Raw genomic sequence first — 10,995 nt, 5'->3', positions numbered from 1 at the left:
CACAATGGAAGGAATCGTGATCTCTAAGCCACTGCTTGAAAGAGATTGGTCAGGGCATCTGTTCAACTTGCCTGGGCTCTACATGAGAAGCACATCTTGCTTTTGTTCAGCACATTCAGCAAGTGATTGCCATTGCCCTGACGCATGCAGAAGTTGGCAGGTCTTGTACCAAGATGCTGCCTGCACTTGCATATGCATACTGCCCAAGAACACTCACTGGGTTGCAGGAAATAAAGCAGCGATTAGAGTCTAGGAGGTTGCAGAGCTCGCCCTGCATGGACTGAAATATTGGTGCTACATCAGGCTGAGGATGCTCTGGGTTGGCTTTGCATGCTTGTTTGTTTGTTCGTGGTTCAGCTTGTGTAATTCAGCCATCATTGGCCCAGAAATCCAAAAAAAATTCCCTTTTCCCACGTGTTACTCACTTAGTTGGAAAAGCCATATTAAGGGCAATTTTGAAGAGCCACTGTTTTGAAATATGGCTTCTCTACCAGCCTGAGCTTCTCAGCTGACCTGTGAGGGGGTGTTGTGCCCCAAGTGGAAAATTCTTCTTTGGTTCGGAGACATATGACTCACCATTTCAACACAGAAGCCCCTTATACTGCATGACACAATAAAATACAACCAGAGACTTCAAAATTACTCCAGGCTAGAAGGAGACTCCAATTAGGGAAAAAGTATGGGCTCTCTGTTGTATGAAGCCATCTTCCATAAGAGTTCAAGGACAAAAGACTACTGACGTCATAATAACATTTAAACTTAATGTTTTGGGCAATCCTTAAGTAATCTATTTGGAGTGTCCCACTCATTTTAGACCTCTTCACCTTACAGCGTGTTGTGTGAGATTATATTTCCATGCACCTAATTTTAAAATAAATTTATTTAGGTAGATGTAGAGACATATTACTGTGATAAAGCAGTTCATTCTAAATAAAATTTAGCTAATAATCCTGGCTGTCTTTTCAATCTTAGATTAACTTACATTACAGAATCTCTTTCCTATAGCAATGTTTTCAATATTCATGTTGTTGATGATGATATATTTAGCATAAATTACATCTTCCACTAAATTATTTTATGGAAATATAAAAAGTAAACGAGATAGAAACAGAATTGTTCCAGTGGAGCTGAGTGGAGTTCCTGGAAAGATGACAGTCTGAATACTCTTCAAAGGTCATTCAATTCCCAGTAAGCACCTAAAAGAGATACTGCACATGGGACCCAAGAAAAGGGCTGGCAGAAGTGGGACCTTCAGTGAGAATTTTATTTTAATAATTTCTTGATTTCAAATTAATGTGGCTGTTCCCATCTAATACATCGAATGAACAGAATGGATCAATTATAGTTTTATACCAATCAATTTAATAAAAAGTGATGTTTTAATCTGTTGAGACCAAATTATCTGACCAAACAAGCTTCTACTTGCAGAAATGCACTGATGACCTCTCCTGTTCCAGAATTTCTCTATCTCCAACTCATGTATCATTTCCTCAATGTGTCTTGCTACTAAAAGCTAAAGATATTATTCCACCAGTCTCTGTGATAAAGCTGAGCTGAAAGCGAGCATTTGGGTCTACCATGGGGGAATACTGCGGTGTTAACAAATCTCTTTAGTGAACCTGTGCAGGTTACACAAGGTAAATGCGCTGAATGTAGTCCACACTTGCATATGCATATTGCCCAATAATGTTCATAACGGCATCAACAAAGCAGTGCAGCACCATCCACCATCCTGACTTTCACCATCATGAGGCATTCACACCACAGCTGCCTGTCAGTCTCCAGGTCAGCTTTCTCTCCATGCAATGTATCTGTATTCCATATGCAAATTCTCCAGTGAATGATTTTCCTGTTTTGTAAGCTAGACTGCACCTGTAACATGTGAGACTGAGTTAAAAATGACAAGCAGACAAGCACAAGGCACATTATCTTGACAAACTCAGCCTCCGAAAATTACTCTGGGCCTGAATTATTAAAATAACAAGGAATATTTAACTCAGCTGTGCAGAAATGATCCTAATTGTCCACTTTAGCTAAATCCTTTCAGTCTCTGAGATCGGTCAATTTACATTGGTGGCTTGCAAATTCCTCAACTCCCATTAGGGAAATGCACAGCAGCAGCCCAATGCACCCTCATTTATTTTAATAACCTGCCAAGCAGACATGAAAATGTTAAAGTTGGAAGGCTATAACATGACAGGATCCTGACTTGTCAGAGCCACATTATAATCTAGTTAAAATACTTTCTTTCTCCCTTTCATGTCTTCTCAGGTAAGTGGGAAACTAATTGTCAAATTACTAATTTTGTTGGCATTAATATCAATACCAAGACAAGAGGAGCATGAACTGTTGAGCGAGAGGTTTTTCTTCTACACTTTCTGCTGCTGATGGGGAAATTACTCTGGAATCAAGGAAAGAATTAAATTTGTATGATCCATTTGCTATTTAGTACTAACCCGTTCTTGCATGTGCTGTTTGTTAGTACTGCCAGCTGAACAGGCCGGTTCTACACTATCTGGCTTGGTTTGGGTTCTTATTGTGCCGGTCACGTTGATAATAAACAAATATTCAGCATTTGCTTTGTGTTAAGGAAGCATAAATGATTCTATGCTCAGGGGCTTGATGGATAGTCTTTCCAGAACTTCCAGTCTGGTCAGAACTTGGATGATTCTAAATTCTGGATTGTGCCTGTTGTGCTGGCGAAATTATTAATATCATCATTGTTCACTCTCAGAAATATCCTGTTTTGATAAGTTATGTGACTATCCTGGCTACACATAACAGATACGAGGTTGTGGGTTACTCATAAGACATGGGCTGAAACATGTTTTTTGAAGTACTTTGTGGAGACTTTTCACAATGGAAAGGACAAGGTAGAGAAATGAGGTTTATGCTCAAAGTGAGGTAGCTCAGCAAGAGGATAAAATGGCGCCTGCTAAGAGAAAGTTTCCCAAAGATCAGCCTCTGAATATTTCTCTTCTGGAAGCAAAGGGGAAAAAATGTGTTCCACGGCTCAGGGATTGTGATGCTGTTCATTCACTGGGTTTTGGTCTTGGAAAAAGAGAAGGCTTCAGCTGTGGAGGCCAGGTCTGTTTTCTAATCAATTTTTGCTATGCTGAAAAAGATGAAAGAGAAGAAACAACATTAAAAATGGGAACAAATTATTTTAAGAATGATGGAACTCACAGAACACATCTCTGTTTGAATCTCCAATGAAAGCAAATTATAAACTCTGCATGGCGACTTCATTTACCAACACAGAAATTTCCTCAGTTCATAAAACAGAACCTTTCTTTTCACCATTGACATCTAAATTTGGCAGTCAAACTGTGGGATGTCACACATTCTTGAGTATGAAAAATTGTAAGTATTGAGTTTGTGAATTCTTCATATTTGCCTATTTCCCCGCAATGTGTATATTCTATTTTTTCTCAGCATTAAAAAGTTTTAGAACCATTGTAAATCACAGCGTCTTTGCTATTTTTCCTGTGGAAGAATCTGATTATTTGTTTTGGTGCATTTAATGGAAAGAATTGAATAAAAATAACCTGTTGTATGAAAAGTTGATATTTTCACACTTGTTTTTTAAAATTAAACTTTTTCTTGGGCGTTCAGACAATCATAAGTTTGTGCTTAGTCTTGATTTGTGCATTTGCACATACAGTTAGCAGTTCAGGTGCTGCAGATGAGCACAGGCACCTGGGTCAGATAAAAAACAACCATCTGCTTTTTTGATCCATTATGAATGTGCCCACAGGCTACGTCATAGGGAGCAAAGTCATTGCTTTCTTTTCCTACAATTGAAAAGTTAATAGACAAAGAACTGAATTGCTAAATGAAGAGAGTTACTTGTCAAGGTGCTCAATGGGGACCTGGAGCATGGGGAATCTGCAGGTCATGAAGTCACTTGGGGAATGGAAATCCAGGAAGAGCATCAGCACCTGCAAGCAGAGAAGGTGCACTGACCACCCCAGAGCTGGGTGAGAACGAGAAGAAAGCAAATACTACACTGTTGAAAGTTGTATTTGTCCATTTTCTTTTTTTTTTTTTTTTTTTTTGAGACGGAGTCTCGCTCAGTCGCCCAGGCTGGAGTGCAGTGGCGCGATCTCGGCTCACTGCAAGCTCTGCCTCCCGGGTTCACGCCATTCTCCTGCCTCAGCCTCCCAAGTAGCTGGGACTACAAGCGCTTGCCGCCACGCCCGGCTAATTTTTTTTTTGCATTTTTAGTAGAGATGGGGTTTCACCGTGTTAGCCAGGATGGTCTCGATCTCCTGACCTCGTGATCCGCCCGTCTCGGCCTCCCAAAGTGCTGGGATTACAGGCTTGAGCCACCGCGCCCGGCCTATTTGTCCATTTTCATACACTATGAAGAAATACCCGGTACTGGGTAATTTATAAAGAAAAAGCGGTTTAATGAACTCACAGTTCCACATGACTGGGGAGGCCTCACAATCATGGCAGAAGGTGAAGGAAGAGCAAAGGCGTGTTTTCTATGGCAGCAGGCAGGAGAGCATGTGCAGGAGAACGGCCCTTTATAAAATCATCAGATCTCTTGAGACTTATTCACGATCATGAGAATAGCATGGGAAAAAATCTGTCCCCATAATTCAATTACCACCCACTGGGACTTTCCCATGACACATGGAAATTATGAGAGCTACAAATCAAGATGAGATTTAGGTGGGGACATAGCCAAACCATATCAAAATCTAACACTAAAACACTGCATCTCTACTGTACCTAAAATTCAAAACCCAAGTTGGAGATGCCAGCAAGACTTGATCAGCATGCTAATGCCTTGTTTAAAATCCTTTGAGGGCACCGTGTACCCTGCAGCAGCTTTCCAGCAAGGGACTGGAAGTATTGGTCCTCCCATGCAGTGCCTCCGGCCTCTCTGGGCATAGAAGGTCTTGGGAGTATCTTGAGCTGCATGGAAAGTATCCTCACTTCCAATCTTCTACTGTACAGTTTCAAGAAAAATCCTGTAAGTGTTCACTTACTTGCTTCATTTAAAAAAAAAATCTGGAAACTCAATAAACCTTTAAATACAATTCAATTTAAAGATTTTTCCATTTCAGGAGCGATCACCATCGCCATCACAATTGCACACAGAAACTCTAGTCTGATCGTACGTCTCACCTGGGCATTGGTTTTGGCCTCTGTCATTTGCACATGGTAATGCCAGCATGGCAGGGAGCATGTTTCAGTCATGTATGTACCTCAGTAGAAACACGGCAGAAGCTTTATCATACTGCCAAAAACTGTATTAGGGAAAGAATGATATAAACAGACAAACAGAAAATCAAAAATGTTCATGCTCCTACCACCAAGCTGATCAAATTTTTCACCAAATGTATTTAAAGACCTTTAATTGAGTAATTTATTTAGTTATTAATGTGTGCTTTGTTTGCAGTGGAATTCCTCTAATAACTCTTCTCTCTCAAACCCACTCCAGCTCACACACAGGGACACTGCATGGCCCCTGTGCCTCTAATGCAACATTCATTGCAAAGAGGCAGCCCAGGGCTTATGCCCGCAACCAGCAGCTACTCCAAGACTGGGAATTGGGGAGATGGTTTACTCCTGCACTCTTCCCCCAGACAGCTGAGATGTTTGCTTATTTGTTTTGTTGACATTAGGCTTCGATGTAAAAAAATATATATTTTTCAAAATTTGTATATGGACATGGAAGTTTTCTCTATCAAGTAAATGAATCAATATTCAACGACATTTTTAGAGACGGCATTTGTTTATGAGGATTTTGAAGAGTTTATAACCTGAAAGCTAAAATATCATAGCTGCACATTTTTGAAACACATTGAATCTGACAAATGGGAGAGGAGTCTTGGATAGTAACTAGCTGGAGCAGAGAAAAATATGGACATTATTTCAAAAGAAAGAGTGCGCAGGAGGAAAAGGAGAAAGCATTTGCATATCAGAGTCAGTTGAAGGCAAGTCCAAGCTCCTGGGTGTTGAAAGTGGTAGAGGAAGGAGACAATGAGGCAGGGAAGATCTGTGGTTTCCAGGTTTCCCCTATCCACAGAGAAGAGATTCATTGCAGTGTGGAGGGTTCAGTCTCCTGTCTGTCCATGCACACTTCATTTTCCAAAACTGTTTGTGCCACTGGATAGGAGATTGAAAAGTGACTGTTTCATCCAACCTGGGGCATCCAACCTCTTTCTGGAGACAAGTGTAAGAAAGTGCCTGCCTTCCCACTAATACATCCAATGAAGGGCTCTGGCCACAGAACACCACATGGGGTTGATCTCAGGACTACAGAAGGGCACCATTCCTCATGCTGCTTTCTCACAAGGCACAGCAGTGCATCATCTAAAAGAACAAAATTACTTGTGGGACAGGCTAGATTCACTGATGGTGGAAGGACAATATACAGAAGTTGTAAAAATAGAGCGTATCAGTCTGCTCAGGCTGCCATAACCCAAATATTAATACAGTAGACTGGGAGATGGAGACATTTCTTTTCTCCCAGTGTGGAGGCTGGAAGTCTGGCATCAGAGTGTCAGGATGGGCCATTCCTGGGGAGGGGCCTCTTCCTGGCTTGCAGGCAGCTGCCTCCTTGCTGGGTCCTCACCTGGCCTTTTCTCTGTGTATGGAGTATGAGAAAAGAGAAATCTGTGGTGCTTGTTTTTATAAGGGGACTGATCCCATCAAGAGGACCTCAGCCTCGTGACCTCATCTAACCGTGACTACCTCCCAAAGGCCCCACCTTTAAGTACCATTGTGCCAAACGTTGAAGCTTCGACATAAGAATTTTGTAGGGCTACAGTTCAAGCCACAGCACAAAGTATCTGTGACTGCAGGTAAAACTTAAAGATGAGATTCATGAAGAAGAAAATACAACATTTGGGTACTTCTTTATGTAAAGGTTTTATGAACCAGGTGATTGTGAGAAGAAAAGGTTAAAAAAAATGACACTGAGCGCCTGCCATCCTTGGAAGTGTGGTTGTGACCACAGCTGGCAACCCAGGTTCAGAGATGTCTCTCTCTCTCTCTCTCTCTGTCTCTCTCTATCTCTCTCTCCCCACCCCCCCACCATTCTCTGTCTCATTCTTTCTCTTACTCTGTCACTTTCTCTGTGCAAATACCCATTGCACACACTCTCTCTCATTCTGGCCAACTATAGAGTGAGTGATAAAGATAGTCTCCTCCCTCTCAAGTTAGTGGGCATTAAATTGATTATTTCATATGACGACCTTAAAGAGATGCGTTAGAACATTGCTAAGTAAATTGTCCCTAAATTCACACACTGAATTCACTCTAAGATTTTTTTTTTAAGCACCACTTTTCCAAAAGTTAAGAATCTGGAGCAGAACATTAGAACATTTCTTCTCCTTTATTATTTATTCTTAAGTTACGAGTAAAGGAGACTTATGTGACATTATAAATTAGATCAAATTTTATGTACATGGTGACTTATGATTCTACCTGAGATGGAGTAACAAAGACTGGATTTACCCTCTCCTAAAAAACAATAAATAGACAAAATACACAAAACAGTGATTTTGAAGACATTGGACAAGAAACAAGAATGGCGATCCCTTACTGTAGCCTTGTAGTGTAGTTTGAAGTTGGGTAGCGTGATGCCTCCAGCTCTGTTCTTTTTACTTAAGATTATCTTGGCTATACAGGCTCTTTTTTGGTTCTATATAAATGTTAAAATAGTTTTGTATAATTCTGTGAAGAATGTCAATGGTAGTTTAATGGGAATAGCATCTCTTGGTGATTCACATGAACATTAAATTTCAAGAAGCTACTATTCTGGGGCAAATCCTCCTAGCAGGGACTTAGACAGATATCTGTACACCCATGTTCACAGTAATATTATTCACAATAGCCAAAGGTGGAAGCCACCCTAGTGTCTATGAACACACAAGCAAAATGTGCTAATTACGTGCAATGGAATATTATTCAGCCTTAAGGAGGAAGGAAATTCTGATACATAGTACAACATGGATGAACTTTTAAGACGTTCCTCTCAATGAAATAAACCAGTTATAAAAAGACAAGAAAGGCCGGGCACGGTGGCTCATGCCTGTAATCCCAGCACTTTGGGAGGCCGAGGTGGGCAGATCACCTGAGGTCAGGAGTTCGAGACCAGCCTGGCCAACATGACGAAACCACATCTCTACTAAAAAATACAGAAGTTAGTGGGATGTAGTGTTGTGCATCTGCAGTCCTAACTACTCTGGAGGCTGAGGCAGGAGAACCATTTGAATCTGAGAGGCAGAGGTTGCAGTGAGCCAAGATCACACCATTGCACTCCAGCCTGGGTGACAAGAGGAAAACTCACACACAAACTCAGGATTCCTGAGAGTTGGGAAACAAGCAAGCTGAGCCCTAAGTTTGACTGCATGTCTGCCTCGAGGGAGTTTTCAGACCTCAACACAGGTAGGGGGCACCAAGGAGAGGCCTGATAGTCTCCCTGTGTTGAGCAGATGAACCTGAAAATCCAGGAAATCCAAGATTGCTGGAATTTTTCTGGTAGTCCTGGAGAGAAGGGTTAAATTAAATTTGACTTAAAGCCTTTGTATCTTGGGTCCATCCCGAGAGAACTACAGTCTAACCTAAAAATATATGTTTTTATAACTAGTAGCTGAGTTTCAGCCAATCATAGACTGCCAAGTGATTATAATAGGCCCAAATTGGGCACTTGCCATGTTGTAACCCATGAAGCTGTTTCTGTGTCACTACCTTTTTTATCAGTCTGTAAATACTGCCTGCCCATGTTGCTGGGTGGAACTCTGTGAACCACTCCTGGATATGAATGCTGCCTGATGCATGACTTACTCTTTGCTCAAATAAACCCTGCCAAATTTAATTTATCTAAAGTTATTCTTTTAAAATTTTGGCATCAGAAGTTTCATCCAAAGTAAATCTCCCTTGACCCTCAGCAACAGTAGGTGACTGATGGAAGATACCACTGGCCCATTTTGCCCATTCACCTCTTGCAGCAGCTGGAATCAAGGGTTAGTTCTCTCTCTGATTCTGGATCCACAGAGTTATGTGTTTAGCTGTCTGAGTTTATTTGAGTATCTTCTATCTGTACTTGATTTGGACGTTGTGATGATAATAAGACTGAGTACTGTAAGGAGGTCTCTGGTATTTGACTGAGTCAGACACTGGACTAGGTTAAGTAAGTAGTCATGGTTACTAGAAGGCAGGGAATTATGGATTCATTTGGATCTTAGGAGTATGGAATTCTTGCCAGTTTTATGTAGAGGAACTATGGACCCAGAACTTGTGTTTTTCTGGAGAAATGGGTGAATCTTAGTAAAAGTAACTCAAAGTTACAGTGGTCACAGTGGATACACTTTTTATAAAAGGCAAACAGGTGCATGTCTTTCAGTTACAGGGACCAAGAAGACTTCCATATGCAAACCCAAACAGAGGGATCCCAAACTAAAGACCCCTGTGGCCTGAGATCTCTGCCTTAATCGTAGACAGCCAAACCATTGGAGAAGAAATTGTCCATTTTACACCAGTCATCTGATGGGCCCACTTTGTTTAGCTTGGATTATCTCCACTAGAGGTAGCCCCCAGTGGCTTCACTCCTGAGAAAATAATCAGCAATTCTCTCAGAGAAAAAAAAAATATTACTGTGGTGAAGGTTTCAAATCAAGTCTGAAAGGTCACTGTGACCAAGCCTGTCTGATTGACACTTGAACCATTTTCTGTAAAAATAGTTGTAACAGTTAGTCCTCTGTGCTTTTCTGTTTGACTCTACATCCCCCATGGGAAACTGTCAGCTGAGACCCCCTTTCTGAAGCCCTTGCTGACTTAACATTCTGACAGCTCTGCTCATCTCTTTTATGTTGTCATGGTCCTTGATATTTCCTAAAACTCTACTGGAAAAAAAAATGAATTCAACTATTGTTTAGTAAATTAGTGAGCTTCATATTATTGTACCTGGAACATGGCTAAAGTTTCACAATGGCAGCTGTAAGATCTGTTCCTATATATCTATATATCTATATATGTCTCTGTGTGATATATATGTGTGTAATAATTTGCTATCTTTTTATGATATTGCCAAAATTAAATTGTATAAAAGCTCTATTTAATTGGCCTAATAAGAATAAATGCTTATATTAATTATTTTTTCAGAACAATAAGTAACCCTAAATCTTTTCAAGTTTACATGGATTAGGTAATCTTTGGTAAATAAGAATATTGTTGATTTGATTAAAACAGTTATATCTTCAGAGTTGTCAGGATTAAATATAATTCAGACATACAACTTTTCTTACCTATGTTGACTGGTAAAATAAGCTTGTTTTATCTCTATATTACAGTGAATAACTTGAGATGATGACTAACTTTTTAATATTTCATCTTTTTGAGAACTCAAGCACAATTGTTAAAGATAAGTGAGTTACAAAAATGTAAGATAAAATTCCCATGTAAAAATCTTCCTCTTATGGCACAAAGTTTTAATATTCTTATCATCCATCTTATCAACAATGGAAAATTGAGGTTGAGGGAAATTATTACAAACAAGAATTTGATCCTTAGTCCTAAGAAACAAACAAACAGACAAAAATTAGGAGTATAGACATAAAATATTGCCTCTTTTACAGTTTCTTATTACAGAGACACTAAAGATGTTTGGAACAGTTAGCGAACTGTGACACATTGGCAAATTGTACTATGAAGAACATCTGCTTCTAGAAGTTATGATTCATAGATTCGCCAATCTACACATTGCTGGTGTGACAGGCAGTTGCTTGCTTCCTAGAGTTCAATGGAAAATAAAGTCGCTAAAACTTAAGCATCTATATATGTATATATGAAAAAATAAAGGAAACAATTCTATATGCAGGTATACAGGAGAGATAAGATGTGATTTTGGTAAGGAAAAGCTATAAGGTAAGGAGATTTTTTTTAATAGAGAGGAGTAAGTTTTGTCCAAAATTAGTATGATGGGTTGTTCAAAAATAAGAAGAGGAAAAGTGTAGAACAAAAACTGAATGGATA

The 10,995-nt window shown here is 39.9% G+C and overlaps 1 long non-coding RNA gene across 1 annotated transcript; it reads right to left on the bottom strand.

Annotated features, from left to right (window-relative positions):
• Nucleotides 1-1,245: 1,245 nt before the first annotated feature.
• LOC105510950 lies at nucleotides 1,246-2,626 on the bottom strand. Its single transcript, XR_001001638.1, has 2 exons — nucleotides 2,457-2,626; nucleotides 1,246-1,872 (listed from the first exon to the last, which is right to left on the bottom strand). It is a non-coding gene; the product is annotated as an uncharacterized LOC105510950 (long non-coding RNA).
• Nucleotides 2,627-10,995: the final 8,369 nt, after the last annotated feature.

The sequence above is a fragment of the Colobus angolensis genome, unplaced genomic scaffold (genome assembly GCF_000951035.1).
Source record: "Colobus angolensis palliatus isolate OR3802 unplaced genomic scaffold, Cang.pa_1.0 Scaffold196, whole genome shotgun sequence".
NCBI lineage: Eukaryota > Metazoa > Chordata > Mammalia > Primates > Cercopithecidae > Colobus > Colobus angolensis.
The sequence above is the reverse complement of the archived record's forward strand: the minus strand, read 5'-3'. Positions and strand labels throughout refer to the sequence as shown.